The sequence below is a fragment of the Rosa chinensis genome, chromosome 4 (assembly GCF_002994745.2).
Source record: "Rosa chinensis cultivar Old Blush chromosome 4, RchiOBHm-V2, whole genome shotgun sequence".
NCBI classification, from domain to species: Eukaryota; Viridiplantae; Streptophyta; class Magnoliopsida; order Rosales; family Rosaceae; genus Rosa; species Rosa chinensis.
This window is the reverse complement of record NC_037091.1, coordinates 19469216-19494364: the sequence shown is the minus strand read 5'-3', so window position 1 is coordinate 19494364 and position 25149 is coordinate 19469216. Positions and strand designations below refer to the sequence as shown.

Here is a 25149-nt window from a genome sequence, read left to right as displayed (position 1 = left end):
AGATGATTACTGGATATGAGCCTGATGTATCACACTTACGCATATTTGGGTGTGCAGTTTATGTGCCAATTGCGCCGCCACAGCGCAACAAAATGGGTCCTCAAAGACGATTAGGCATTTATGTTGGATATGACTCTCCAACCATTATACGCTACTTAGAACCCTTGACAGGCGATCTATTTACCACTAGATTTGTGGATTGTCACTTTGATGAGACAGTCTTCGCATCGTTAGGGGGAGATAGGAACAATAATGTTCAATAGGAACGACAGGAATTGTCGTGGTCTATCCCCACTTTGTCTCATCTTGATCCCCGAACCGCACAGTCCAAAATTGAAGTGCGGAGAATTCTCGATCTTCATAACGTAGCAGACTCTATGCCTGATGCATTTTTTGATATTGCTAAAGTGACAAGATCACATATACTTGTTGCAAACGTGCCTACAAGGATTGATGTCCCTAAAAATCATGGACATGGCACCACCCCGAGGGGTATTGGGCATGGTGCCGCCACCACTAATAGTGATGGTAATGTGGCTCAAGCCAGGCTCCCAGCAAGGAAACGTGGGAGGCCCAAAGGTTCGATGGATTCACGCCCGAGAAAGAAAGCGAGTTTGGCATAGAAAGATCCATTAATCATCGACGTAAATAGCCCGTCTCATGAAGATATTCCGGATTATGGTTATGTCCAAGAGACATCATTGGGGGACGCTCCAATGTTAGAACCAATTCCAGGGAATAGGGAGATCTCCATGAATTACACTAGTGTACATGAGATGTTGAATCGAGATTCTATTATCTTTGATGATGTTGCTCAAGGAATTATAGAACACGATGATATCGAACCTCGCTCCATTGAAGAATGTCAACAAAGAGCAGACTGGCCTAAATGGAATGATGCGATCCAGGTTGAATTGGATTCACTAACAAAGATATAGGTATTTGGGCCTATAACTCTGACACCCCCAAGTATAAAGCCTGTTGGCCATAAATGGGTCTTTGTTAGAAAGCGTAATAAGAAAAATAAGGTTGTTAGATACAAAGCCCGCCTTGTGGCGTAAGGTTTCTCACAACGCCCTGAAATTGACTTCGAGGAGACATATTCTCCCGTAATGGACGTTATAACATTCCGTTACCTTGTCAGTTTGGTAGTTTCTGAAAAACTTGACATGCAGCTTGTGGATATGGTTACAACATATCTCTATGGGGATCTAGATTCAGAGATATATATGAAGGTTCCCGATGGACTTCAATTACCCAAGTCAAGTGGCTCTAAACCACAGAGCACGTTTTCAATAAGATTGAGACGCTCACTATATGGATTGAAGCAATCCGGACGGATGTGGTATAACTGTCTAAGTGACTACTTGATTGGGAAGGGATATGAGAACAATGAAATATGCCCATGCGTGTTTATAAAAAGGACAAGTTCCAGATTTGCAATTCTAGCAGTTTATGTCGATGACATGAACCTAATTGGAACTCTAGATGAGTTAAAGGAAACTGCTAAGTACTTGAAATCCGAATGTCAGATGAAAAATCTTGGGAAAACACGGTTTTGTCTCGAACTAGAACTCGAGCACCGTAGCGATGAGATTATGATCCATCAGTCAGCATATACTTAAAAATTACTAAGGTGCTTTAATGAAGATAAAGCAAAGCCTGTGAGTACTCCCATGATCGGTTTTAGTCTTGAACCTGAAAAAGATCCGTTTCGTCCAAGGGATGAGGACGAAGACTTATTAGAGGCTAAAGTGCCCTATCTAAGTCCAATAGGCGCATTATTGTACTTAGCTCAATGCGCAAGACCAGACATCTCATTTGCAGTAAACTTGTTAGTTCGACACAGTTCTGCGCCAACACACCGCCATTGGATTGGCATAAAGACAATCTTTCGATACTTGAGAGGTACGATTGATATGGACTTGTTCTATACCTACAGAGAGAAGAAATAATGGAAGTGTGGGATCGGACTCCACAAGGCAAAACGCCACCTTCCGTGCTCCTCCTGCCCTCCATCAAAATGACAACGATGTCTTGATGGGTTTTGCTGATGCAGGGTATCTCTCTTACCCTCACAAAGGTCGCTCCCAAATGGATTATGTCTTTACCATGGGAAGCACTGCGATATCTTGGAGGTCTATAAAGCAGACCCTTGTTGCTACTTCCTCAAATCATGCAGAGATTATCGCTCTACATGAAGCCATGTGAGAATGCATATGGCTAAGGTCTGTAGTTAGACACATTCAAGGAACTTGTGGTTTGAAGTCTACCATAAATGAACCTACATGCATTTATGAAGATAATGCAACTTGTATTGATCAAATGAAGTTAGGTTTCATCAAGGGCGACAACACCAAGCATATATCACCTAAGTTTTTTTACAATCAGCAATAACAAACACTTCTAAATATTGAAGTAAATCAAATCCGTTCAGAGGATAATGTAGCGGACTTGTTTACCAAGTCGTTACCTAAATCCACCTTCGAGAAACATGTTAAGAGCATCGGATTAAGAAAGTTAATCTGAACTCCCATAATTGTAGAAATTAGGAGGAGACCTTGACATCAAGGGGAGGTATGATGTCTACATGTTCGATCTTGATGAGTGAAGGACGTGTTGTGCTCTTTTTGTCCTTCGACTAGGGTTATTTTTGTCCCACAGAGTTTTTGTTACCTGGCAAGATTTTTAGTGAGGCAACGATTAAAGCGTCATCACCGAGTTTGAGTGGCACAAGGGGGAGTGTTGAAGGATGTCGACTACTCCACATTCACGCTTGTTGTGCTCTTTTTCTCCTTCGACCAAGGTTGTTTTTTTCCCACATGGTTTTTATTACTTGGCAAGGTTTTTGACGAGGCAACTTAGAAGCGCATAGCAGAGGCAACACTATTGACATGGAATATCCAAGGAGGAGTGTTGTAAATGATAATGACTATTCATGCAATAGATATTGCTTAATGTATGCGATTGATAGACTCGTAATATATGCAATTGGCATACTTGTAATGTGTGATTGATTAGTATAGCTATTATGTATTGGCTTTTGTATACATGATGTAACCCTATATAAACGTCATGGTGAGATGAATACAACACAATACAATTTTTCCAATTCTCTACAACATTTTTAAATTTTTATTTATTTTTATATCATATAACTACATATATATATATGAGTGATATAGCCTAATATATGAATACTTATTATAACTTATAAATAATAAGATATTCTATAAAATTATATTCTATTCTAAGTTTCCTTGCCCACAAACAAAACCAATGAATTAAAAGAGGGAACATAGGGAAGAGGGGAAGACAATTCATTTACTATATTCTCTGTCAAAAAGAGAATACATGAAAGACAAAAGTTATCTTTGTCCCTCCCATTCTCCCTCTCTATCTCCATTCTCCAACAACTTGATTGAATATTAATATAATTAGTATGGGAAACACGGAAGCCTTACACGCCGTCTGACATATTCAAAGTTTCAAACATATTCAATTATGCAACCACTTGCACATCTATCCTCTCTCTCTCTCTCTCTCTCTCAGCAATGTTCATTGTCATCTTTTCTTCCTCTCTTGCACAAAACCAGTAGCCACCACCCTCCACAGTCTCATATTTCTCTTCATTGTTCAATCACCTCGTGAATAACTTCACAAAAACAAGGTTTCAATTCTCAGATTTCAAGATCTTGATCTAAGGGGAAGTTAGGGGTGGCTTGAGGGGAGCAGAGGGAGTTTGAGGTCGAGATAAAGTGAGGGAGCAGAGGCGCGGTGGAGCTGCGGTGGAGGAATGGTGCAGAGACGCGGTGGCTTAGTGGGGAGAGCGAATACAAGTTGTGGGGATCGAATGGTTTAGGTGTTTAGCAGATTAATTCTGGTCGATTTGAGGTTTCGGTGTCGCAAAAAAAGAAAGAAAAAGAAATTGAAACTCGCCCAGCCGCCCAGCTACCCAGACCGCCCAGACGGACGTCCAAGCAGCCTAGGTGGTCGCTTAAGAGCTCCGTTTAGCCAATACTCTCCTCGGTCTCCCGCCGCCCAACGCCTAGGCGGCCTGGGCGGTCATTTTTTAGAACACTGGTTACCACATGAGTCCTCAAAATAGTAATATTAGTCTTCAAAGTGGTAACATGAGTCCTTAAAGTGGTAAATTTTCTTAGTTTACCATATGAGTCCTCAAAATAGTAATATTAGTCCTCAAAATAGTAATATTAGTCCTCAAAGTGGTAACATGAGTCCTTAAAGGGGTAAAAATAGTTGATGTACGCATGAGAAATGTTAACATACCATAGTTTTACCCCTCCAAATTTGGAAATTACAGGAACTTGCAATCGACTCCAATTTTACAGCAAACTCTGTTATAGAAGAGCCAATGGAAGAGTGCCGATGACCATGTATGTATATAGAGAAAAGAATAGAGAAGATCGAGCTTACATAACCATATAGGTATTGTTCAGAAAAAAAAAAAAAAAATAAGATGACCATATACATATTTGACCAATCAGCTCTCAAAGACAAAACTAGATCTGAAAATGATAGAATGCATCGAACTTGTAGAGTTTGTTCACACTACATGCATTTCCTTTCCTACAAAACTACATGCACTACTACACAAACCACATACTAGGACACCCAATTTTTTTTTAAGGACGTCCTTTTACTTTGAGTGTCGTGAAACCCATTTGATGACGTTGGGCCCAAAATAGCTGAAACTTTTAAAGAGATAAGATGTACACTTTCTAGTTTCTATTCTTCAGAAACAGAGTATCTCTCTCTCTCTCTCTCTCTCTGAACTCGCAGCAAGCATGACATTAACCCACCGGACGATACAACGGTGACTCTGAGCTCCAGCTTCAGAGGGTTAACGTTGTCTACTACAACGAAGCCAGCGGCGGGAAGGGTGTTCCACACACCGTCCTCATGGATTTGGAGCCTGGGACCGTGGATAGCGTCAGATCTGGACATATCTTCGGTTCTGATAACTTCGTCTTCAGTCAATCTGGCGCTAGAAACAACTGGGTGAAAGGTCACTACACCGAGGGGGCTGATTTGATCAATTCAATTCTCGATGTGATGCGAACAGAGGTGGAGAACTGTGATTGCTTGCAAGGTATGAATCTGGTCTAACTAAACCCTAATTTTTCTTGGTTTACATGTAAAGCGAGTTGTGCTATATGGATTTGGTATATTAGAGAGTTTTGGTTAATAAAGATTGACTATTCAAGGGCTTGGTTGTTTGTTGTAGGGTTCCAGGTATGCCATTCTTGGGTGGTGGTGCTAGATCTGGAATGGGAACACTTATGATTTCCAAAATTAGGGAGGATTACCCAGATTTGATGATGGTGACTTTCTCTGTGTTCCCATCTCTCAAGGTCTCAGATACTCTGAAGTTCTGCAAATCAATATTTGATATACACTGGTACGTTTCTGTGTGCTTTCTTGGGTTTGTGTGAATATTCGATATACCATTGAGGGCTCAAATTGAACAAGCTCAGAGCCAGAGTTCGGAGATGGAAGCAAAACCGGTGAGTAGTTTATGTCTTTTAGGCAGTGTTTGGTTTGTTGCGAAAATTTTGAAAATTTTGACACACAATTCAAGCAAATTCAAAATAGATTGTCTCATGAATCAAACATTGTGATATGTTTTATGTTGTGTGTGTGATTTTTTTTTGTTTTGGTCAAAGCTCTAAACTTGTTCAGCAGGAGTATAAGTCTGACCTTTTCTTTATCAAATTGGGATGAGAAACTTGTAATTGTTTCAAATTTGGTTGTTGAGAAAAATGTGTGATGGAATCTTGCATGTTTTGGAGTTGAATAATGTTTTGATTCAAAGGAATCATAGACACTATGCCAAAAAGGCCTTCAGACGACACGCATCAGACGACATAAGTTTCGTTTTATGTCGTCTGAGTTTTTCAGACGACATAATTTTTTTTTCTGTTGTCTGAATGTACACTAAAACCATACTGGTTTAATTTGGAAAAATGGTGAGCATTCAGACAACACATTTGTGTAGTTGTAGAAGGTGGTGATTTCCTATCTCAAATTTGGATAAATGGTGAGCATTCAGACAACACATTTGTGTAGTTGTAGAAGGTGGTGATTTTCTATCTCAAATTTGGATAAATGGTGAGCATTCAGACAACACATTTGTGTAGTTGTAGAAGGTGGTGATTTCCTATCAAAATTGGAGGGATATCCAAAAATTGATTGAGTCTTTTCCCTCTCAAATAGCCACGCTCTAGTTGACTAGAATTTGTGACATTCAGACAACATTTAAATGTCGTCTGAGTGTGGAGCTTGTTTTAAAATTTTTCAAGTTATTTTGACTCGTGCTTTTGGACATATATAGATCCCTCGCAATTTATCGGCTTTCTCAGCTTGACCTAGAACTCACAAAACTGAAAACCTCAAAAACCAGCCTCTCTCCTCTCACTCAGCTCTCTCAGAACTCGATTCTCACTCTCTCCTAATTCGTCTTCTCGCTCTCTCGATTCTTCTTCTTAGTCTCTCGACCTCTATTCTCAACCTGACCCCAAACTTGACCTCCTCCTCCATTCTCTAGCTCAGACCCGGATCCAGCCTCCTCCGCATCTGCATCCGCCTCCGACCCCAACCCTAACCTCCTCCTCCTTTCTCCTTCTTCGTCTCAGAAACAATGAACCCGAAGAACACCCCCACAGAGACCACCGGCGAGTCTTGATTCCTGGGAACCATCCCCGCCTCATCAATTCGAAACCTCCACCCCAGATCCATCTCAACCAAGCATGGAAAATCCTTCTTCAGCCCCAAAATTTCCCCACCAAATGCCGAAAAAGCCTCTTTCACCTAACCCTTACATCCAAGCCGACCACGATTCAGCTTTCGCTACCAAGCCGCTACCAGTACCGTTCGATTTGCCCAAATCTCCGACCTCTGCCGCTCAGAACATTCCGGTGAAGGTACTTAAGAAATGGAGTACCTTATTTACTACTTTATGTTCTATAATTTGAAATTGGAGCATGAATTTGGAAAGCTGAGTCTCGAAATTGTTTGATTTGCATAGTGAGATTGATGGATATGAAAATCCCAGGTACATGTCTCTTGTTTTTCTACTTCATTTTGGTAAGTTGAAATGTAGAATGTAATCGGGTATCTGACATGTGTTCGTGACTGTTTGTTTGGGATGATTATTTGTCGGAGCAGGAGAACACTGAAGTGAAACAGTTTTAACTATCAGTTCGATCTGTTGCTCTTTTCTTAGAGGTACATATTTCGTTTTCTTATTTAAATTCTTTTGGAAACTATAGGGCAACATTTGGTCTCTTTGGTCTTTGTGTACTAATGTATGTTGTCGATTTCTTCTTTATCACATGTATATAATGAACAAATTAGAGATTTGCTTGATTCAACCATGCGGAACCTTGAAGTGGAGATTTTCTTTATTTAGTTGTTTCACTCATTGTTGCTTTCATTTTCTGGGTTTTGCAGATAGATGAAAATGTGCAAAGGGGAATCATGAACCACAGATCCTTGAAGCACCCCAATATTGTTGAATTTAAAGAGGTTAGTAAGAAGTAATGAATTTTGTGCGTGCTCATGTGGAATTGACCAATGTTAGAAATGATTTTGCTTCTTCCCCTGAATTGCATATTCCTTTTGTTTGGATTAACATATACTGATGCTATGTTCTGTATCATTTTCCCATAAGCATTGTATATTGAAGTATATATCATGGTCATTTATGCTTAAATTGGTAGCTGAAATCATATACCTCTATTAAAGCTATGATCTTTACTTCATCCACTCTTTATTAATATGGAGTGGAGCCTATTTCTGACAGATTGGGTGTTTAAGAGTTTTGGGGTCTCCTTCATCCAGGTCCTGCTGACACCAACTCATCAAGGTATATTAATGGAGTATGCTTAAGGAGGAGAACTGTATGAGAGAATTTGCAAGGCTGGTAAATTTAGTGAGGATGATGCAAAGTAATTTTCGAGGGGGTGAGTTTTATTTCATGGAAAGCGGCCCCTTTACAATTTCCAGAAAAAGAAAAACGATCCATCTTATCTTAAAGTACTTTTTTATTGGTATGCTGCTATATGAGGAATTTCTTTTAGTTTTCATTTCCCTTTCTTATTAGGGTCTCTGCATTTCTCTTTATAGAGAATAACAATCCTTGAAATTAAGAGCCATCCTTGGTTTGTAAAGAACTTACCTTTGGAAATGATGGAAGGAGGAAGTTGGGAAAGCAATGAGGTGAACAATTTCCCAAAGTGTTGAAGAATTTCAGTCTATAATACAACAGGCAGAGAGATGAGGAATGGGCCTTGGCAAAGACGCAGGGGCTTGAAGCCACCAAGAAAAAGAATGCTGAGAATAGGAAGCTTATTTACAACAAATCCAAACAGTACACCAAGGAGTACGCGGAGAAGGTACATCTTGTTTGGTTTATTATATTAATTTTCACTCTGCTTTGAATTGATTTGCCCAGCTATTTGTTTTTGTTTTTTTTCCGAGTGTTATTTCACTTGCTTGTCTTAAGGTAGTTGTTCAATGAAATAATGATTCTTTCTATTGCCAGGTTTCTGATTGCCAAGTTCGTTCTCTATGTATGCTGTTTCTCTTTCATTAGGGTTGTTTCTTCTAGGCAAACCTACCATGGCAGTTTCAGTTGCAGCTGCTGGGGTAATCCTCGGCTAGCCTTTCTCAAACCTGCCATGACAATTCTACATTGGTTATGGTAAGTATATCCTATATGGCTATATTCCATCTAACTTTGTTATAGCTACCTGTGGTATATGCTTTGGTGAAAAAAATGCTAGAAAAGAATATTGTCCTGTATGGGTGTTTGGAAACAAATGAACAAGAGAGTAAATGAACTGATAGATCGAGTTACAGAATGCTACAGATGCTGTTTTTTTGTTTTGATGACATGCTAGAGTTCAAGTTGCATGCAAGAAGTATGTTGCAACAGGTGCTTTTCCTCTGACTCTTGTATTAAAAAAATATAGTCTGATATTGACAAGTATCTATGTATTCTCACTGTTTTGTTTTGCTTTCCTTTTAATTAACAGTTTATTTGCCGATGCTAAGATTGAGGATTTCATCCAAATGGACTTGGTAAGTAAGATAATCCTTTAATATTTTGTATCATTGTTTGCCTGTTGAAAGTGATAGAATTTACATAGGAATTGGCATACTGGGCTCACTAGTTTCCAGATCCAGCGACCTGTTTTTGTAAAAATGTAATTTTCTGTTAATAATTTGAAGCTATTTTCTTCTGAGAATTTGTAGTGGACTTGTTAAAGAGTATTTCAGACTTGGAATCTCCTAAAAACGATTTTTCTATAATTAGTTATGATTTTTCAAAGTTACAGGTCTATTGCAGGAATTTCTGAAAACAGTATCACTGTCATGTTCTTTCTGCAGCACTGCTATATTGTCGTGCTGATTAGCTTTCCTTTGATAGTTTAGAGGCATATCATTTTTGTTCCACCCTTTTCTGAGAGTACCAAGTGCACTTCTCCTATGCATTTGTATAGCATGATATACCTTATTAATCTTGCGTAAGAGTCGCTTCACATTGTTGTCTATGATTTGATCTGTGTAGGCTGTTAATGGGTGGCTATGGATTGTATCTTGGATACCGAAAATGATATTATGATTATGTGGTATGAAAATACAATCAACCGCAGCATAGAAGTAGTAACTGAAACAAGATTATGTTGTGTTCATGATATGTTGTGATGATTTCAGGAGGAGAAGGCCAAGGTCAAAGACTTGCACCCCGAGCTTCTAGCTGGGATGTTCTTTTTCTTTTTGCTGGAACAACTGGTGGAGCAACAACTCTTCTGACTTCTCACAAACCCAATCTGGGAAGCAGCTTCACGTCAATGATTTCTATCGATCTCTATTGCTCTACTGTGGTAGATGAAGTAACTACAGGTAATTGTTTAGTTTCTGCAATTTTTTATTTTTTCTTGAGTGGACATCTGCATTTGTTCTTGTTTTGACCATTGGATATGAGTCCTGGCCATTATAACCATTAGTATCCAGTAATTTATGCCAAGTTTCCAAACATTTTTGTTATGAATCTGTTTATTTCTATATAAGAAACTAAAATAGGCAACTATTACATCAAAATATCTTCTCGTCTAAGCACATGAGTACCCCTAGTATGTTTGGTCATGTTATATTAGTTCATTTCTACAAGAGTGGCATCTTAATTGAGATTTCCTTTTAACATGTTATGTTTGTTTCTCCCCTATTTTGGTGATAATCATGCATGCTTCTGTGTAGGAAGCTGTCAAGGGACAATTATGGAGATTATGTGAACCCCAAGGGAAGCCACCAGGTGTAATACAGTAGTACAACTAGCTAGTTCCTATATTTAACTTGTGTCTAGTAGAAATTTTTCCTTCATTAAGAATTTGGACTTGTTTGCAGATTCAAATTAGTAGATATGAGCCATTTTGAACTGATGCTCATGATTAGGTTTGTGTACATGAGACAATGATGGATTAGTGGAAATTGCAATGAATGATTTTGGATGTGGATTTTATAGTTTCATGAATGAGCAATTTTAATTTCCAGATGCATGTATACCAGTTGTAACAGGAGACTATTAATGTGTTATCTCAAATTGCAAGCTACAACAAAAGCACACCAAAATGTGTGGTTGCAGCTAAACAAAAACAACACAAAAATCAAATAGAAGTCTATTGTATTTTTGGCATTGGGACGACAGAAAATTGTAGTCTAAAGGGCAAAACAACAACATAAGTTAGACGAAAGTGTTGGCTAAAACATATAATAACAATAAATAAGTGTGGTTGGAATCAATCATAGATAATATAAAAGACCTCATAAAAGATCTTTCACACAATACTTAAGTGTCGTATGTATGTACCCTAGAACGACACTTAATTGTCCTCTGATGCTCTTTACGACCACATATAATTGTCTTTTAAAGTAAATTAGCACAACCTTTAAATGTTGTTGTATGAGAGAAGACACTACATACGAGTCTTCATATTTCTTATTTAAGGGCATTCAGACCACACAAATAAGTCTTGCAAATATGCTTCACACAATAGTATTTAAAAAATACTGTGGTTGTTTTGTCTATCAGATAATACAAAACTGTTGTTTGAATGCTTTTAAAGATACAGATCACAATGTTCCCAAAATGCAAAACTCATCAGACAACACAAGATTTTTATTTTTTTATGTCGTCTGATTTTTCAGACGACAGAACACTTCTGTCGTCTGATGCCCCCAAGAGACGACACCGTACTAGACGACACATTTTTGTTCGTTCAGACGACAGAACAGTTCTGTCGTCTGAAGACCTTTTTGGCATAGTGAGAGTAGCTGTTTTGCTGGTAAATTTTTGTGTTCATCTTTTGTCTATGTATATACGGTGTAACTTCTTTTTCAGTCTTTTTCCCATTGACCCTTTTTGTTTTGACTCTTTTGTTAAGAGAGTAAATTAAACTGTGTAGTTGATAATGTGGCTAACTGTTTTTTCTTCATAGGGTTGAGTTTTAACTTCTTGGTTACTACCACTGGCTTTACTTGCACCGGATGTGCTATACGAAACTAACTAAGAGAGTAAGTTGTTGGTTTTCTGTTGTGAGATTGTTTCTGTTTCATTGGTCTTTTTATTAATTAGTTGCAGTCTGGTTCCATCATGGTACTAAAATTTGATGCGAAAAGCATATAATGTTTCATGTTAACCCGTCTTTTTATTGTTTCAGTGACTTGTTTCCATACTTAAAATACTAGCTGCTGAAACTTGTTAGATATTCTACGTACTAATGTTAGGCTTTAGACTCAGGTTTGTTTTACTGTATAATCTTGAGTATTCTTATAATTTAAAGTTTTAGTGCTCATTTTTCAATCTATATCCTAACTTCATTCTTTACAGGATATGTTGTTTAGCTCAAAAAATTATTGTGGATAGTATCTGTAATATCCTAAACGCTGGAAGTAAGAAACCATCTTGATATGCTAATGTTTCTGAACAAGATAGTCTATAATATTCGAGACCAAGTAAAGGTAGCTTTCATTAATATACATCTTTATATTATTCTTTTAAGTTTACTTTGCATATTTGGATATGCTTTTCTATACTTTATTTAATCTTTTTTTTTTTACTGGGCAGATCACATGCTCAACTTAAGTTGCTAGTAGCTGTTGGCATGTTTAAATGTTAAAGTTACAGGTAAAGTTGAGAATGTTTGTATTTTGATTATGGCTTATTGGTTTACTCTACAAGTACTAAGTCATCAAGTCTGGTTACCTCTGAGCCTTGAGGCTTGATGGGATTAACAAGTTCAATTTTGTCTGATCCCTTCCTATTACTTATGTTCAACTATTGACTTATGTAGGGCAGAGTTATACCGGTAGTTGCTTCAAATATAGTTATTTGTTCAGATTCATGGCTCGTGGTTAGTATCACTTGTTCATAATGAGTTTATGTTTTTGTCATTTATGGTGCCATGCCCTCTAGATAGTACTTTCTAACATTTGCTTGTCATTTATCAGATGGTGATTGAAGATATATATTGAAGATGAAGTCAAGTATGTATGTCTATTGTCATCTAGAATTAGGTAAGATTAGAATGTACGTTTAACTAGGAATTAGTTACTAGAAGTGCTTGTAGTCAAGTATATTGTAACGAGTAATAGATACAATGACGTTTGGGGATTGTAAAGATTGTTTGTATGTAAATGTCTTCTTTTTGTTTCAAGGACATTTTTTTTTTGTGTTCTATAATAGATATAAGGACGTTTTTTTAGTGTCCTAGTATACATTAGATGACCCTTTTATCGGATTTAAGGACACTTAAAAAGTGTCCTAATATACATTAGAGGACGCTTTTTAAGTGTCTTAAAGACATTAGATGACATTTTTTTTTAGATTAGAGGACGTTTTTCTGGCGTCCTTATAAACATTAGAGGACGTTTTTTGAACGTCCTTGTAAGTGACTTACAATGACTCCTTGATAGATGACGTTTTTTTTGCGTGTCATCTAAAGTTTTCAATGACGTTTTTCAAACGTCCTAAAATGCTTTTTTTGTAGTAGTGATGTAAAGTATAGAACTGATATAGATTTGCAATGCATTGTTATCTTCATTTCCCCTATGGAATATGTTACTTCGTTCACATCGCAAGAGAGGAAGGAGGTTCCTCCAATAGTTCGAAATATCATTTGAAATTATCTTCAAAACTTCCAACCCATCCATGCGCAAGTGTGATTTGGGAGTCCTTGGATAAAACAAAGAGATGATAGAATAAGCAAATTATGAAGCAATAGTGATTCAGGGATCCGTGAAGCACTTGTTCAATGCTGTAATATGTAAATTATTGTTTCATATCAGTTTAGTAGTATTTATACAAGTTGCTCCTAGCTAGATTCATTACAATTTGATTTTCCTTCGAAAATCTGAACCATTCAGTATGATGAGGACAACTCTAGGGGGAAACTGCATGTTCTGTAAATACAAAGATGATGTGCAAAATCCAAATCTGTAAAATAACTACATCAGTTCAAAAATTACATTTTGTAACTTTTTTTGAACGCGTGGGGTGTTAGTCCATTGAAGTATAGTATGAAACATTACAAGAGATGACTCACCAGGATTCCGGGTAACGACAAAAAGAGTCATGAATGAAAAATTTAAGACAAACCTAGACTAATCAAACATAGTGAATCCATGAGATGAAGCTCAAGTGCTGTAGAAACCAAATTTGACACTACTAGGATGGTCTCCGACCAATGACAAAAGACCATCCCAATTTATTCATGTTCCCATCAACGTAACCCTACTCTAAGGCACCCATAGGAGTGCACTCCTCGGACTCAGAACCTTTGCCAGAAGACATATGAACCTCCCCACCAGCAAGGGTTGATGTTATTGCAGCCAGGCCCGAGCTGCCTTCACCAGAAGATGAAAAGTGTTCCATTGCCTTAAAACTTCTCTTCCTCCGAGGTTTTGGATCCTCAAAGATCAGCTTCTTAGGTTTCAAACCCATAGGTTTTGGATTGTCCTTACGCCCAGGTGGACGTCCCAGCTTGACCTTCTTTGTCGGGGATACTAGAATAACGCCATTCTTACTCTTTAATTAATGCCAATTCTGGTTTATACCCAAGATCAATAGCCTCCACCTGATATACCTCCTCAACTGTCTTCTTACGCTCAGTATATTGCATAAGGGCCCTAGAGGCCATCCTATTCTTCCCACTAAGAGATGGGACATCTGTAGTAGCTTGCATAGGCTCACTCACCGGTTGGACCAGAGATGGGATTTTGGCCAGTTGGCCGCTATAGCTAAAGCCAAGAAACCCTGGAGTGAACCTGAGGTCGACCTTGCCATGGAAGTGAAGAGTTTTGGTGTTGTGGATTGAGCCAAAACCTCCGCAAAGACTCAGAGAAGCAGACCCGACCAAATTAGAGTTAGGATTGACTCTAACAGAGACCTACATAGCCTCTGGGGGGCCAGCACAACCCGACCGCTGGTGTTCCATCATACCACAAACCTTACAGAACCCACGAGTCTCTCATATTGGAACCTCACTGTAGCAGATGCGTCCGAAGTGAAATCAAAGGTGGATGGGGGGAACACCTGTTTCACCGGAGCCGCAAAGCATGGCGGATATGAACCCGCGCCTATACCCTTACGAATGCCAGCCTTGTCCAAATGCATGATCTCTCCTAAGGTGGCTCCATTGAGCGCCATGGTGCCCTTCGTAACAAGGGCTAGCGGTAAACCCATAATCTCAACCCAAACGGGAAAGGAAGAGATCGGCACTTGCACGGGATCTTGCAAACCATCGAACTCAGCCATAGCCAGCACCCACTTGCCAAAAAAATCATGGCCCTCCCTTGACCGTCTTCAGGCGATCCTCTAGATTTGAAAACTGGAACACAAACCGATCCTTGACTGCTCGTGCAGAGAGGTGATTCCCAAGCCCCATAGGGAGGTCATGGTCCTCAAGAAAGCCTTGGGATCAGCCCGAAGCTTGGCCGTGATGGAGAGAAGTCTCCCCTCAGCAAAGTGGTGGGTAGACACAGCAGCAGCACCAGCCGGACCAAAGGACGTCCGACCATCTTCAAAAATCGCCAAGGCTGCTGCCAAACGAGTGGTGACGTGATCAACCATGGTGGGAGACAGAGGGATGCCGAGAGATGAAGATGCGGGACAAACCCTAGCAGAGCTACATTTTGTAACTTAAACATGAGTCTCCCGTAAATTAAGTAAAGCTCATGTGTAGTTTAACAACTTGTAATATCTCTAGCTATTTATTTTCATAACTTGTAAATAAGCTTCTTCTGACACTCACGTGAATGTCTAATTTGTGTCAGAGCTCCATCAGTGGATTGCAAGAACTCAATGAGAGGTTCGGAACTAACCCCATCCTATAGAATCATCTGCTGCCTTCAGCCCCTTACCTTCATCCCAAAGCTTGAGTCGAGTGACCTCAAATTCACCAGCTGCAACACAAAAGAGTAGATATATATATCAGCAAAAAGAAAGGAAATAGTTAATAGATAAGTGTAGCATGCATGACCAAGATGCTGATTGAAACAAATCAAATAAATGGACTTACGTTTCTTTCTAGCGCCATCAGAAAGCAATGACCTTGTTCACATTTCCTTTCCACTGCTCACGTTTTTTCTTGTTTGCTCTCGTTTGTCAGGCCTCGCTCACGTTTCTTTCCACTATTCACATTTTCTTTCACTCCTAAAGTTTCTTGCAACTGCAAGATTGAGGTCTTTGGGGCATAAAGTTAATTTTATTTTATACAGAAGCTACTTTTTACGTTGAAATATTGATTGTGTATCAAAACATTGTAATCTATCACTTATCTGATCTATGAAGCTGTAGATAGTGGTTACCCTTATCAGTTCAATATACATGTATAATCAGGACTCTTACGTTTTTTGACATAAATTAGGAATCAAGAGGATTGGCATTGAGACATGTGTTTGTGCCTTCAGTGTTTCATCATGACCCGACAATCCTGCTAATGTTGTAAATAATTATGGCTAATATCATGTAAATAGATGGAGAGTCATATATGCCTTTCCTTTCACTATAGATTAGTGATTGATAGAATTGTGAATAGGAGTAATTGACGTTGCTATTAAACGTTGCCTATTTGTATATATCATGTACTCCTATATAAACCCCCTCATGGTGAGATGAATATACACACAATCTGATTATCTGTGTCCAAACTCTCTCTCTCTCTCTCAGAAATTTTTCTGTTTTACAACACGTTATCAGCACAAAGCTCTAACCAAAGCTCTAGCCAAGAAAAAAAAAACCCCCCCTGCTGTAGCCTGTTTTCACGCCTCGAAACCTCTTGATCGGGACCTCAGATCAAAAACTTTCCTTCATTAAAGTTGTTCGTCTCTGCCTCTTCTATTTGCCCTCCAAATTTCAGCACTATTGGAGTCGTTTTGAGACCTGTGCACCATTCGAAGTGGGAGCTGTCCAGAAGAGGCGAATAGCTCTTGGATTGGCTGAGAAGACAACCTTCTCAGTTCTGCACACATAAGCTGAAGATTTATCCGTCCTTCATCAAGTAACGTTTTCCAAAACCTAATTTTATATTCATGCTTCTTGCTTATTGAGCCTATTGATTGAATATGAAAAATCACCATAATGCATGAACCCTAGCAAATCATACATGAATTATTTATTTAGTATACGTATTTGTATATATTTGTTCATGTGTTTGGGATTGTTTGATTGGAAAAGAAAAGAGAAAAATTTATGGACTGCAACTATATATCTGTAGTACTTGGTCCAGTAGTACTAAATCAATATCAGTAACATCAATTCAACAAGAAAGAAAAAAAACAGATTATGCAGTTGCTGGGATTCGAATCCAGCTAAAATAGATACCAACTCAACATGTTGTCCGCTATACCACTATGGCAAGTTAATATGTGTTAACATTATTTAGTATTAATTCTGCCAGAAGCAGATTTGAGGCCAATTAATTGGTGATTGATCAACCCGTGATTTGATTTTGATTGATTTTATTCAAAGCAATTACCATTGTAATTTATGCTCATTACCACAATCACTTCATTATCACATTGAGACAATTCTGAATTATTGCATGAATTATGATAGAAGAATTATGGGCTTAATTTTTGGTTACACAAATTTGAATCTGCCATTATAATTCTTTATGCTAGAAGCATTATGGGCTAAATTATTACGTGATTATTACATAAACATTGTGCCAGAAGCATTTGCCAAATTTATTACCTGTACATAATGCCAGAAGCATTAATGGGATTTGAACCCATTTCCCTAGGTATATAACCACTGCATTAATTTATTTATGTTACGATTTAATAACATATATTTAATTTAGTTATGTTATAATTGTGAATATTAATAGAGGCTGAGTAAGAAGTTCAAATCAAGCCCAAAGTCATAGCAACAAATTCGAGCAAGAAGCTCAGGCCCAAGTTGCAAGGCCAGAATAGAAACTTACTACATGTTACCATGACAAAAGTTATGAATCTTCTCAAACTAGGCTTATCCAGTTGGATGCGATGTCTAGAAAAGGTTCAGATGTGGCCGTGTACTTAAGCGAGCCTCGCTCCACCTAAACCTCATCTTTCCTTACCTGGTCGTATTCAATTGGAGTTACTGAAAGGGTTGAGTAATAACTTTTCATTCCTTGGCAGACTAGCCTGATCCCAGCAGGACCTAGCAGCCCAGCAGGTCTCACATACTTTTTGACTAAGCGCATGAAAGCCTAGGTCACGAGCCCGCAGACTAAGCTCGATAGGCTTCACTATCAAGCCCACTCCTTCTTTGGTCCAACAGAATCAAAATAAAAGGAAAAATGATTTCATATTGTAAATAGATTCACCATATTTAATATGTGTAATTAATTGCCAGAAGCATTTATTTACATAATTGTGTGATAATTAATCTGTTATTTACTAGCATGCAATTAATTAGGGCTGTCAATGGGTCGTGTCGGGTTGGGTTCGTGTCGGGTCAAGGTATTTGTCGTGTCGCAAGATACAAACCCAAACCCAACCCATTTAATAATCGTGTCAAAAATTTAAACCCAAACCCAACCCATTTATTAAACGGGTTACCCGCTTAACCCATTTAATAAATAGGTTGTGTCGTGTTTGACAAAATGACTCATTTAAGGATTAACAATGTGACCCATTTAACTAAAAAAATGCATAAATTGATTAAATTCACTAAAAACTCTACAAGACGAAGAATATAAATAATTATATATAATTCATAAATAATTAAATCCAATAATTATAAAGAAAAATATTTCAAATTGTCTAATCCTATGATCAAATACTCCCAAGTCTAAAATTTCAGGATAAAGTATAGCATAATCGGGTTATACGGGTTCACTTCGTGTTGGCGGGTTGACCCGTGGCCGACCCATTTATTAAATGGGTCATGGCGGGTTGACCCATGGTTGACCCGCTTTTTAATCGTGCGGGTTCAACCCGCTTTGTTTCGTGCGGGTTTCGAGTCGTGTTATCGGGTCGTGTCGGAATTGACAGCCCTACAATTAATATCTCAATTGATTTGTGATTTTCATTTAGCCAATTTGTGAGATATTATTACAATTTGCTCTATTCAGTATCATTTTATTACTTGCCAAATTTTCGCATTAGAATATATGTGTAGAAAATGCAGGTATCTGATGAACCAGTAGTTCATACATAAATCGAACTTGTAGTTTCGATAATACCATTTAAGAAACTTGAAGTTTCCTTCATAAATTCACCACACATGATAAAACCAGTAGATTTTACATGTCTAATCCGCATGTTATAGAACCTGAAGTTCTTATTACTTGCTTATGGATGATATTACCCAAAGCACTAATATTATTTGTTCCTTTCCTGTAAGAAATGTCAAATCTCAACATGTTTGACTTTGTTGCTTTGGAGGTCTCAAGAAGAAACTATCTAAAGTGAACTCAAGATGTGAAAATTCATCTGACTGCAAAGAAGATAAGATCAACAATCAATGCTAACAATGTCATCATTGAGGCTTTTAATATGAGTACCATAATTTTCAAAAAGGAAACATATGGAGTAAACACTCAAAGTTGAGTATCCGATGAAGAGGATATACAGACTCTTTGGGTAGCTCTGGAAGAGCACTTTCATCATCAGATGACCATTTTTTGCTTGAAGCAAGACATTATTGGCAGAACGAAATTAGCCCATATGACCGTCTGCCACTTGGCCAAAGCCCAAGAGGCCATGTAATCAAGCTCCATGTGGCCAAGGCCCATGTGGTAGGAACCATGATGCCATAACTCAGCAAGCCCGAGTTCAAAGGACCACTGGTCAGGCCCGCTGCCACCAGAATCAGCATGATCTTTGTTATCGATGTGGAGGAATTGACTGCTGGTCCCGCACCTGTTGTGCGATAGCCGAAGCAGTAGATGAGTATTACGCCGGTCGCGGAACTCGAAATACCAACTTTATTGAAGGGTAATTTTCTATCGATTCCACACTAGAGATCATGGATTTTCAGGCAGTTACTGAACATACCAAGGATTAGAACTCGAAGACATGGGTATAATTGGTCCCTTGTGTCATATCTATTTCATCTTAATGAATGAAACATCTTCGGATTATTTTTGGTGATTTATGTTTTCAATCATTTTGGATTATGAAAATGTGGTTATGTTCGAATGTATTTAATTCAATAAACTTATTTATACATGTGATCCATTGAATTAAATAAATGAATAGACATATTCTGTGGGGAAGTTTGTTGTCTGGTTTAAAGTGTTATTACACACACCATACTCCCAGATCGGAGATGTTTTCAAACTTATTGTCTATTCATACCTCTGTGACAACCGTATCAGGGCAATCCAACCTGATAGAGGGCTATGGCAAAACCCACTATATGTTGTCCAATGGTACTGAACCTACCATTAATGAGGCCTTATAATCTCCACGTTCCAGAAGAACTTTATTGAGTATTAAGGATATTCGAACCAACAGTTACCACGTTGAAACCATTGAGAAAAATGCATGGAATATCTTTGCATAACCTCCGAGTGTGCGACCAGAAGCGTACATTGGAGAAATTGAAATCTGTTAGCTAGAAGCTAACTACTTCAAGCAACTACTTGCTATGGCATGACCTTTTGGGACACCCAGGTCAAAGTATGATGCACCGTATCCTTAATTCATCGTAGGTGCACCCCCTTCTGAATAAGGGTCTTGTATATAATGACACGCTATGCCATACTAGACCATCATATGCAAAGACTAGTACATACACCACCATTTTTCTGCACAGAATGCAAGGGAAATTTGTGGACATATCCAACCACCATGTGGACCAGTTAAATATTAATGGTTTTGGTTGATGTATCGACAAAGTGATTACATGTTACACTATTGTCCACAAGAAAACGCTGCTTTTGCTAAACTCTCACCCAGATCATGAAATTGAGGGTTCACCACTCGGATTATCCCATAAAGTCTATAAGACTTGATAATACCGGAGAGTTTACATCAAAGTCTTTCGATGATTATTGCATATCCCTTGGGATTGATGCTGAACATATAGTTCCCTATGTTCACACCCAAGATGGTCTCACAAATAGAATCTTGGTAATGCGCACCAAGCTCCTAGTTTTTGTGTGGGGCTATGCAATCTTGCATGCAGCTATGTTGGTCCCGTTGAGGCCCACTGCTACCCAACCTTACTCCGCGTTACAGTTGGTGACTGGGTACGAACCTGATGTTTCGTACTTAGGCGCATTTGGGTATGCAGTCCTCGTGCCAATTGTGCCGTCACAACGTACAAAATTGGGTCCTCAACAAAGGATGGGCATACATGTCGATTATGAATCCCATCCATTATGTGCCCTTTCGAACCCTTGATAGGCGATCTCTTTACAGCTAGATTTGCGGATTGTCACTTTGATGAGACAGTCTTCCCGCCGTTAGGGGGAGATAAGAACGTTACCGTTCCTGATGAACGACGTGAATTGACGTGGAATGTCCCCACTATGTCTCATCTTGATCCCCGAACTGCACAATGTGATAATGAAGTGCAGAGAAATCTAGATCTACAGAGTGTAGCCCAAAATATGCCAGACGCTTTCTCTGATCTAGCTAAAGTGACGAGATCATATATACCTGCTGCAAATGTACCTGCAAGGATAGACGTCCCTGTAGGATGTATCGTCCCAGATGGACGAGGTACGACCATGGCGGCTAACCAGTCATATGTCCCTGCCCTGAAGTGAGGTAGACCATTAGGTTCGAAGGATTCTTATCCCTAGAAGAGGGTAAACTTGGCACAAATGAATCCTCTTAACATCGCAATCACAAACCGATCCATCTCATGAGATAAATCCGGATTATGGGTCTGTCCTAGAAGAGACGATGTTGGGGGACGCTCCAACATTTGAACCCACTCCCGAGAATAGAGAAATCTCGGTAAATTTAGTGAGATTTGGAATTGGAATGAGATCATCATCGATGATATATTAGTATTTGCGGTGGCCACCGAAACTATAATATGCGATGACCTCGAACCTTGCTTTGTTGATCAAATTCAACGAAGAGACGACTGGCCAAAAAGGAAATAAGCAATCCAGGTCGAATTAGATTCCTTGATAAAGAGAAAGGTGTTTGAACCTGTTGTTCCTACACCTCCCCATGTTAAACCCGTAGAATTTAAATGGGTATTTGTAAGGAAGCGTAATGAGAAAAACGAGATTGTGATACATAAGACTCGTCTAGTGGCGCAATAATTTTCTCAACACCCTGTGGTTGATTACAAGGAGACGTATTCTCCAGTAATGGACGTCATAACGTTCCACTACCTTTTTAGTTTGGTAGTTTCCGAAAAACTGAATATGCAGCTTATGAATGTGGTCACAGCTTATCTCTATGGGGATCACGATACAGAGATATACATAAAAGTTCCAGAAGGACTTAATATACCCGATGCAAATAGTTCTAGACCACGGAACACGCTCTTCATTAGTTTTGAGGCGTTCACTTTATGGATTGAAACAATCCAGACGGAGGTGGTATAACTGTCTAAGTGAATATTTAATCGGGATGGGATATGTGAATAATAAACTATGCCCATGCGTGTTTATTAAGGAAACAAGTTCCTATTTTGGAATTGTGGCGGTCTATGTCAATGACATGAATTTGATCGATACTCCTGAAGAGATCAAGGAAACCGCAAAGCACCTGAAGTTGGAATTTGAGATGAAAGGCCTTGGGAGAACAAATTATTGTCTCAACCTGGAGCTCTAACACAGTGCAAATGAAATTTTGGTCCATCAACCAAATTACATCCAGAAGATGTTAAGATGCTTTAATGAGGATAAAAGCAAGCACAACCATGGTCGTCTGAAGTCTAGAGAGAACCGTATCGTCCTGCAGATGATAACGAAGAGATATTGGTACCAGAAGTCCCATATCTAAGTGCAATAGGCGCATTATTGTACTTGGTTCAATGCCCTAGACAGGACATCTCATTCGATGTGAACTTGTTAGCTAGATATAGCTCTGCGCCAACACGCCGCCACCGGAATGGCATAAAAGACATTTTTCGCTACCTTAGAGGTAAGGCGGATATGGGCTTATTCTATCCCTACGCATCAAGGAATGGATCAAACCCCCTTGATCCTCAAAATGATGCTTGCCTTGTTGGATATGCTGATATAGAATATCTATCAGACCCGCACAAGGCATGTTCCCAGACTGGTTATGTCTTTACCATTGGGAATACTGCAATTTCTTAGAGGTCTACAAAGTAGACACTTGTTGCTACCTCTTCGAATCATGATGAGATACTAGCTCTTCATGAAGCAGTATGTGAATGTACATGGCTAAGAGCCGTTACAAACCATGTTCGAAGCACATGTGGACTGCATTCCACCATTGATGAACCAACCATTATGCACGAGGATAATGCTGCTTACATACAGCAAATAAAGACGAGTTTCATCAAAGGAGACAACACCAAACATATTGCATCGAAGTTCTCCTTCAATTAGCAACAGCAGGAGCATCAGAAGATTGAAGTTAATTAGCATATTTGATTTGAAGACAATCATGCAGACCTCTTTACCAAGTCACTACCAAAGTACACATTCCAGAAGCATGTTCAAGATATTGGTCTACGTAAACTATCTGAATTACCTAACATGTAATTTTCAGGGGGAGTCGAAATCAGGGGGAGTATCCTGAAGCATGCCCACTTGACCATCGTGTACTCTTTTTGTCCTTCGTCCAGGGTTATTTTGTCCCACTGGGTTTTGTTACCTGACAAGGTTTTAACGAGGCACATCTTTAGCATGGTCACCCCAATTATAGTACATCCTGAAGATGCTTTGATTTGACATATATGCATTTGCTCATCTTTTCCCTTCGACCACGGGTTTCTCCCACTGGGTTTACCGGGCAAGGTTTTGGTGTAGCAACTCTAATGCATCCCTCTCGTAGACATACTATCTACTTATGATGATGATAAGAAGACTTCACCTATCTCTATTGTGATACGACTACTCCACATTCACGCGCGTTGTGCTCTTTTTCTCCTTCGACCAAGGTTGTTTTTCTCCCACAGGGTTTTTATTACTTGGCAAGGTTTTTGACGAGGCAACTTAGAAGCGCTCAGCCTAGGCAACACTATTGACATGAAATATCCAAGGGAGAGTGTTGTAAATAATTATGGCTAATATCATGTAAATAGATGGAGAGTCATATATGCCTTTCCTTTCACTATAGATTAGTGATTGATAGAATTGTGAATAGGAGTAATTGACGTTGCTATTAAACGTTGCCTATTTGTATATATCATGTACTCCTATATAAACCCCCTCATGGTGAGATGAATATACACACAATCTGATTATCTGTGTCCAAACTCTCTCTCTCTCTCTCAGAAATTTTTCTGTTTTACAACAGCTAAGTGTTTCTCCACATCATGTATAAAGTGCATACAAAATAGGAGTGGGAGGATTTACAACTATGGTGATCAAAGAGACAATTTAAAAGCCATAAAAAAACAAGTTTCAGTAGTTTATCAAACAACAGTTGAAATTGAAAACATAAATTTTGTAGTAGATAAAATTCAATCAAAGATAGAGAAGTCATACCTTAATTGAGAGTTGAGAAACACCAACATCATCCATTACGATGTTACCAATTTTCTTTGAAACTATAGATGTTCATCATTGTTAACTCTAATTTTGCATCTTCATTCATGTAGAGAAGAAGAAAACTCTAAAGCGGAATAGTATTTTCCAACTATGTTTCTTTATTTTTGATATAAATGTCATTTTTGGTAATTTAATGTACCCATAAAATCTAATGTTGGGTGTATTTAGTATTTGGAGGTGTGTGACTAAAATTTCTCTTAGGAGTCTAGTTGGTGCTATATTACACAGGTTTTCAATCAATTTATGTGCTCTGATTCATTATGTGGATTCAATCCAATTCAGAAGCACTACCAAAGTATTTCAAAGAAGGGTTATCCTGACGTAGGTCTGTTTCTGGCCTAGATCAACATAAGTTAAATGGAGTTTCTATCACCCTGCTTGAATCAAATATGAAACTTCATACACCTTAAATTTATCAACTACTTGAAAATGAAAATGGCTCTTCTGCTCAGAAATGAAATGTTCCAAATGTTCCTGTAACTTCTTGGTCAGCCAAAATGTTACACAAAAAATAAAGTAGTAAACTAATGACATAATTTATTTCATATCTAATTTACGAAAGAATCATGTGTGTATGTATCATCTTAACAATACCATTGAAAGTGAGCTTAATTAGCTAGAAGGATTGAGGCTTCTAAAGCTATAGTGATAAAAATAAAATAAAAAATTATTAGATGAGAGCAGGGGCAGAGGAAGATAGTGGGAAAATAGGTGTAAGACAAAATGGATGAGTGTCACCTATTGAGACCTGTTTTTTTTTTTTTTTTTTGGTGAAGAGCTTCTTCATTTTTTGAGTCAGAAAGAATCCATCAAAATCTCTTTAAAAGCGGTTGGATTATTTTTTTGTTTTGATATGTATAAAAAGCACTATAAAATCTTCCAAAATTTAGCATATAATGAAATTCTTAAAAATCTGTAT

The 25149-nt window shown here is 38.4% G+C and overlaps 1 pseudogene; it reads left to right on the top strand.

Annotated features, from left to right (window-relative positions):
• Positions 1–4821: 4821 nt before the first annotated feature.
• On the top strand, positions 4822–5456 carry LOC112198941 (annotated as a pseudogene).
• The last annotated feature ends 19693 nt before the right edge of the window (positions 5457–25149 follow it).